General features: G+C 39.5%; 1 protein-coding gene across 1 annotated transcript in view; it reads right to left on the bottom strand.

Moving 5' to 3' along the window:
• LOC121378539 (synaptotagmin-17-like) overlaps positions 1 to 7,545 on the bottom strand; it is a 31,165-nt gene that overhangs the window by 12,032 nt on the left and 11,588 nt on the right. The gene's annotated exons all lie outside the window — the stretch shown is intronic.

Here is a 7,545-nt window from a genome sequence, read left to right as displayed (position 1 = left end):
GATTAGTTGTTAGTGAGAGAGAAGAGGGTGTAATGGTCTTACACCTAACCATTGAGTCGTTAAAACGCGTTCTGGGTGGGACCCGGTACCGGGCTGCGAACCCAGTACCTACCAGCCTTATGTTAATCGGCTTAACCACGACACCATCGAGGCGGGTGCCACGAGACCTATCGATCGTACGACCCACCGACCCTCGGTATGACGTAAGCGACACAAATTACCAGACCCGATCCGGACGACGCCGTGCAACTGTTAATACAATCAACTAAAAATAGGCCGACAGACAACGTGCCGGATACACGCTGCCAAATCCAGTTACGTCCCCAAACACCCAGTGCGCCATCATATTCAGTGATACGGCTTAATCAAATAAGTCGCAGTGATTGTCTTTTCTATTTTTACTCGGCGGACTTACTTTTGACGCCTTTGGAGTTCGTAGTTATAGAACCACTGCAAAGTTTTGACATATATTTTTTTAATTACCTCTTTGGTCTATCTTATTTTGGTTTATATCAAAGTGATATGCCCCATTACATAGCCGCGCCTGAACTAAAAACAGCTTGGGAAGAGGGAGGGGGAAGGGGGTGAAAAGAGAATCGCGGCATAGAAATATCACCTCTTCTTTAGGGTGTATACTACCAAATCAAATCCCATAGACGACAATAGTAACATATGTGGCTAAAACTCCTACCTGCAACGTATCAACCGACATAAAAGCCACGGATATAAATACTACCACCCCTTACACTTAAAGTGAATCAGAAAAAAATGGGGGGTCAAGCTGCTCGTTTCTGAGATAACGGGTAGCGTCTACGACTACCCTAGTTTCGCATAAAATTCGAGTACTTTTTTTTACAGGTACCCCATACATGTTTCAAGCACAAGGCTACTTGACACATTGGTACTAGATGAAATAAAATTGCACATTTTTTTTACCCAGATGAAATTATTATTTTTTACAACCAACACACTCACATTTATAACCAATCACAGGACTTGTGGTGTTCACTTCTCTATCAAAAGTTGGGTGCACCTCGAACTTTGACCCAGCCGGAAGTTATTTGGTTTAGTACTACCTATAGAGGGAAAGGGCAATTACAAACTGAAACGAACACTTTCCCAATGTTTGCGGAACATAGTTTAGGCTAATCAATCGTTGTTGTCTTGGTATATGTAAATTTTATGTGCTGGGGTGTCGTTAAACATCTATTCTATTCTGGTATATGTAATTATAGAATAAATGCATGAAAAATAACAAAGACAGATCATTTCGTATGGTGTAATAATACTAGCATGTGGTTATTCTGACATCTGTCGAGAAAAGAAACCTGCGGTCAACACATAGACTGGTTCTTCCGAAAAGACGCAAGCGTTGTTCGTTTGCACAGTCCAGTAGACAGAACAGTGCATACCATGACCGCTGATGTATCAGTCGTGGAATACTGGTTGGAACGGGAAAACAGCCCGTGTTCATGGCGGGTGATCGATCCTACTACTCACCTTACGTTAGACGGGCACTCTAAAACTGAGGTATGTTTCGCCCCCGTAATTACAGAATGAGACGAATCCCACGCAGCACTTTCCAGCGACCTTTGCTACGCCAATTATCAATATGACGAGTAACATAAGTATCGTGTTAAACGAAGGAGAGTTTAATATATTTATCACCCAATAATTGTGTTTTAAAAGAATTTGCCACTCGCCCCCGTAATTACAGCACTTTGCCACGCCAATTACCAAGCATGCTTGGAGATAATCCACTAAAGAATGGGCAAGAAAGAATAACAATTAAATGTCGCGGTTACGGATTGGTAAATAACATGTATAATCAATCCCAACGAGAAGAGTAGCATAACGAGCTTCCATTTCATATTAAGTTTATGTTCTTAAGTGAAATAATTTCCTAATAAAGAGTATAGCACGTCGTATAGCATATAGGCATTGTATGAAATAGTACAGGGACTAAAGTATTTATTACCCAGTGAAATTGTTACAAGCAATAGGAACTCACACAATACATGTTCAAATCTGACGATGGTGTGTCGAGTCATGAAGACACGGTGGAGCTATAAGTACCCACCATATGCGGTTATGTCCCGGAGTTAGTCACTGGCGAAGTCAGAGATTAAATCCGAGGTGGGCGTGCCTGAACCTCTGTGGATATAGGCACGTAAAAACTAGTGTCACAGGTCACAGGTCACAGGTTATGTGAGATACAAAACGTACACCCGAGGTGGTGCAAATGTCGACCTTGCACGAGGCTTGCCGTCTTTCAGTGTTGACATTTTCACCACTGATGGTGTACTTTTGGTGGATGTTTTTATTTTCTCATCCATTCGGTAAATAAACTATTATTTTACACCAACAGACAAAGACAGGTGAAATATGTACCTTTTGTATTTTTCCGAAATAAACTACAGTATCATATTTGCCGAGTTTGTTTTACGTCTTAATTAAAATTTAAGACTACAAATTAGCAAGATGAGTTTTATAACGCAGGTTTTAATTACAAAATATCAGTCTGAAACGATCGTCTAATAATCATTTCTAATGACGTCATACGGCAAATATCTTGTTCTCTAGACTGTTTATACCAAATATGAACAGTATAAAAATATATTAATAAATTTGTATTCATGCACTCCACTTGTTGGATTGTAGAATAAAATAATATGGTTTTGTTGGTGTTGTTGTTGTTGTTGTTGTTTATGACAAAATATGTCTGTTTTATCCTGTTCAATCGAATGACCAAACAATACTTAGCTCTCTTTGCTAAGCTTAAGGGATAGACGTATCTTTGTACATCAGCTAGTTCAATCTTGCATACGTTGGGGCATGTCACTTTAACATGGAAGGAAAATAATTTGAACCGTCTGCGTAATAAACCGAAAATAAAAAGTGAGTGATCGTTAGATACCCTTTATCTTTCAACACGCGGTTTGAAAACGGATCTAACTAGCGAAATCGAAAACTAGTGCTGTTTGGTGTGTAACATCTGTGTATTTCAACACTTGGTGATGAAAGTAAAATTAAAACTTGAATTTGCTGTTTGATAAAACTTGTTTTCAAGCTTACTTCAGCTTGGCGGTGTATTGACGAGAAAACTCTTGACAAGAGTGAACTACTGATGGCCCTTGGTGGCAATTACCGCGGATTCCTGCAGTCAGATTTATAGATTATATTCAGAGACACTACCTCTTTCCCGTCGCCTAGTGACCTGACGTCAGCGTGACGTGCTCAACGACGCCAGGTGAACGACTCAAAACTTCAAAAGCCGCGTCAACTTCGTGAACATGTGCGTACAAATTAACAAGGTTCGTCATTAGCACGTTTTTTCTTCGTGTCCTTATTAATGCATTATTTGGAATGACGCTTAACAAATCTGTAGAAGTGAACACATTCAGCAATTGCAATCTTGAGTTCACAAACACGGCTAAAGTTGAATGGGCAGGCATTAACGAAAGTAGGCGGCTTTGTTCCATCTTGCGAAGAATCTGGTTCCTCCATTAATGAGAAAGTTGAACGTTTTGTTTTGAAGGCTGCAGTGTTGTTGAGTTCTGTCTGAATGAACACTGAGTGACCGTTGAATGTACTAGTAGGTTTTGTTTTGAAGGCTGCAGTGTTGTTGAGTTCTGTCTGAATGTACACTGAGTGACCGTTGAATGTACAAGTAGGTTTTGTTTTGAAGGCTGCAGTGTTGTTGAGTTCTGTCTGAATGTACACTGGGTGACCGTTGAATGTACTAGTAGGTTTTGTTTTGAAGGCTGCAATGTTGTTGAGTTCTGTCTGAATGTACACTGAGTGACCGTTGAATGTACAAGTAGGTTTTGTTTTGAAGGCTGCAGTGTTGTTGAGTTCTGTCTGAATGTACACTGAGTGACCGTTGGCGACGAGGTGAGAGCTACATGTATAAAAACAACTTGGACATGGCGTCTCGTCTCACCAACATCAAATATCGTCTTTCCAATAACACCAGACATTACAACTGCATCGTGTTTTTAAAGATATGTAAAAGAAAAAAAAACCCAGAATAATACACTCGTGTCACTTTGATAGCATTCATATTACCAGTTGTTTCCAAACGTGTTTACCGATTTAGATACATTTGTAAACAAACAGTTGTAAGATATACGTATCTGACAAAAAAAAAAAAAAAAAAAAAAAAAAAAAAAAAAACCTAACAAAAACCAAGGCTTAAAGATTACTTACGGTCCGTGTGCACATTTAATCTGCGCGTCATCGGTATAAATCAGAATCGGTAGTGATAATTTCATTGAACTCTTTGGTTTTTTGGGAGGCAAGCTGTTACCAAGGATGCATTTATTTACCTAGTATATGTTATGTGCGAGTTGCATAAAGGTAGTAAAAGATATATGGTGCGTTAGTAAACAATGGTAAAGGGTATTGAAGGCAAGAGTGTGGCTTTAAGGAGCTCTGATAAACCGAGTCCGTGTTACATGTAGGAATGCGACGCCTCAAAGTTAACAGAAAACATCTTTCTATTGGCTCCTATTCGACAATTAAAGAAAACTAGCCAAGTAATACATGACACAGTACACGAAGGTAGCCTTAGAAAGTAAATGTCATATCATAGTTAACTATTTTTACATTCATTTGTAATCAATATCTGCAAAGTACTTGATTCCGAGGTTAATGTTTACATAAATACTGAAAATGTAATGTGTTTTCAGCATTGCGTTCAGTAGGACTAGATTCCTGTCTTATCATGTTGTAACAAATCTGATCAAATTGCGAAGCCACGAAATCTGGCACAATAACTGTAGGCAGTGAGGTAGGGCCATCAGACACAGATGAGTTGCACAAAGACTGCAAACTTGTCGGCAATATCCGCCTGTTACAATGTTACGGAGTGTACTACTTAGATACCGTCGGACATCATTTAAATATTCTCCAATAAAAATGTTTTTCTACTAGTAAATTAAATTGTATTTGATTGTACTTTTATGGGTATATATATATATATAGCTGAAGGTATGTTTACATTTTAAAGCAAACGTGTATAAATAATTAGGGAAGTAGTCATTATGTAACTTTTAACACAGCACCTTTAAAGAATCAAAATACTGAATATAATATTATCAAACAATATGGTGTCGGCAACTTTCATTTCGTTTTAATTTGATTTTAGAGTCCATATCTAATCAACATTAAAGCAAGCATGCGCTCTCTCTCACTCTCACTCTCACTCTCACTCTCACTCACTCTCTCACACACACACACACACACACACACACACACACACACGCACGCACACACACACACGCACACACACACACATACATAGAGAAAGAGGTTGCTAGTTGTTAGCTGTTAGAGAGATAATAGATGGTGTAATGGTTTTACCTATAATTACTTTGGGCGTTATGTCTAAACAGTTGAAACTCGCTCTAGGGTGAGATCCAATTCCTACCAGCATTACGACACCGGTCTCTCGAACAAAGCAGAATAATAATGCCAACAATATTTGGTCAACAGGATATTTGCGCGCAATGTTCAATATACCATGATGTAAATGGCGCACATTTAAGTCGGTGAAGCACGAAATTATTTTCCATATATAGATGATTGACAGATTATAACATTGTTTCTTCTTCGGATCCTTGGTGAAAACCCTGATCAATAGCTGAGACTCGCTCCAGTCCATCCTAGCTCCGGGATGTCTTTAGAAAACTCATATGTCATGCGAACTCCAGTTCACTCGTTCTTTACCGACAATAAACACATGACAGCAGTCAATAAAACTTCGGCTGATCACCGATTCACCGATATCCGATCTCACGTGTATCAAGATGGTTAATACATTGCACGTCTACTTTGAGCACCCAATTTGTTTCATTTGTCAGTAAAGCGAATATACTACATACACGATAATGGCAAAGATTTTTACGGTCTACACACGGCAACTACATCTGATTTTAAAATAGTGCTAAATGCAATTACTGTGCTAACAGAATGCTCTAACTTTCAAGATTCAGCAACGTCTGAACGGCTACATACAGTTTGTATGGCACCGTCGTGACCTTAATGTCTTAAGACAGTGTTGAAACCAAAGAATGGACCCTTAAAAGGTTTAAAAGCACGGGCTCTGGTGTTATAATACTAGTGTAACGGTAATGCCTGTGTTGCTAACTATGTTTTAAGAGTTCAGTAGGTCAGACACTCTTTACTTGGATGCATGGATCGGCTTCGGTGGTGTCGTCGTTAAGCCATCGGACATAAGGCTGGTGGTTACAGGGTTCGCAGCCCGGTGCCGGCTTCCACCCAGAGCAAGTTTTAATGACTCAATGGGTAGGTGTAAGACCACTACACTTCTTCTCTCGCACAAACCACCAACAACTAACAACTAACCTAGTGTCCTGGACAGACAGCCCAGTTAGCTGAGGTGTTGGTCCAGGACAGCGTGCTTGAACCTTAATTGGATATAAGCACGGAAATAAATTGAAGAAAGAAAGAAGAACGGAAGGATGTATAGGTGGGCCGAGACACCAGTGTGTCGCCTTCTATTAAATGTCCTCGATATGGTTTGTGGAATAGTGGGAAATGTCAGCGTCGACATCCCACGTTGGTGTAGCGTGACGTCTCTCGGGGACAGCGTGGTCGTATAATCGATCCCTTTTGTGGAGTCATTGATTTATTTCTTATTTCAACCTCTGCTTCGTTTTGGTATATGTCAAAGATTATGCGATTATGTGTTATCGCGTTCTGAGGAAAATATACTGATCGAAAGAAATGAGGGATCGCACAAATAGTAAGAGAAAACTGTGACTGCAGCTAAAACCCTCCATCCATAGTGTCAGAAAGTGACCCTGTTACCAGGGGCGGATTATGCTTTAAGTAAGGGGGGTGGGGGTGGGGGGGTGGGGGGGGGTCTGAAACAATATGTAAATGTTTATAATTTTAAATTTTACATGGACATCAATTAGGTCTACGTGGTGGGGTGGGGGTTTTTTTTAGCCGGGGGAGGGGGGTCCGTGCAACTGGGGAACGCTCCCTCCCCCCATAATCCGCCCCTGGAAGTCAGTTCGACACTCCTTAAATTCCACATTACAACTTTGTATGAAATGAAGACATTACTATAGTAGTAGTACTTAAATTTGGCCTTCCGTTTCATGTCTTCCATTTTGTTTCTTTTCTGCAGTATACATCAGTATACATAGACAGATGGCAACTGCTGCTATTAGCTTTTCAACCGTTTAACCATTGGATTTAAGAAAAGTCATGAAAAATGGTCATGGAAAGTCATAGGCAAAAAGCATACGGAAATCATCATGTTGCATATATACTTAACAACGAAAGTTTAGCAAATATCTTTTAAATTTGCCATGGTTGAATAAACTTAAAAGAAAACCAGGTCCCCCTGTTGTGTTAAGGCAAAGGTTGGTGAGTTTATGTTGTTTGTAAATGGTAAACATTTCAGATGTGAATACTAATTCATAAAAATAGGTCAATTTATAAATGTTATGCCATTTCTTTTAACATTAGCTAAACTTTGGTTTTTGAGTATATTATCGTAATACAGTCCAA

Source organism: Gigantopelta aegis, chromosome 8, assembly GCF_016097555.1.
Source record: "Gigantopelta aegis isolate Gae_Host chromosome 8, Gae_host_genome, whole genome shotgun sequence".
NCBI lineage: Eukaryota > Metazoa > Mollusca > Gastropoda > Neomphalida > Peltospiridae > Gigantopelta > Gigantopelta aegis.
The sequence above is the reverse complement of the archived record's forward strand: the minus strand, read 5'-3'. Positions and strand labels throughout refer to the sequence as shown.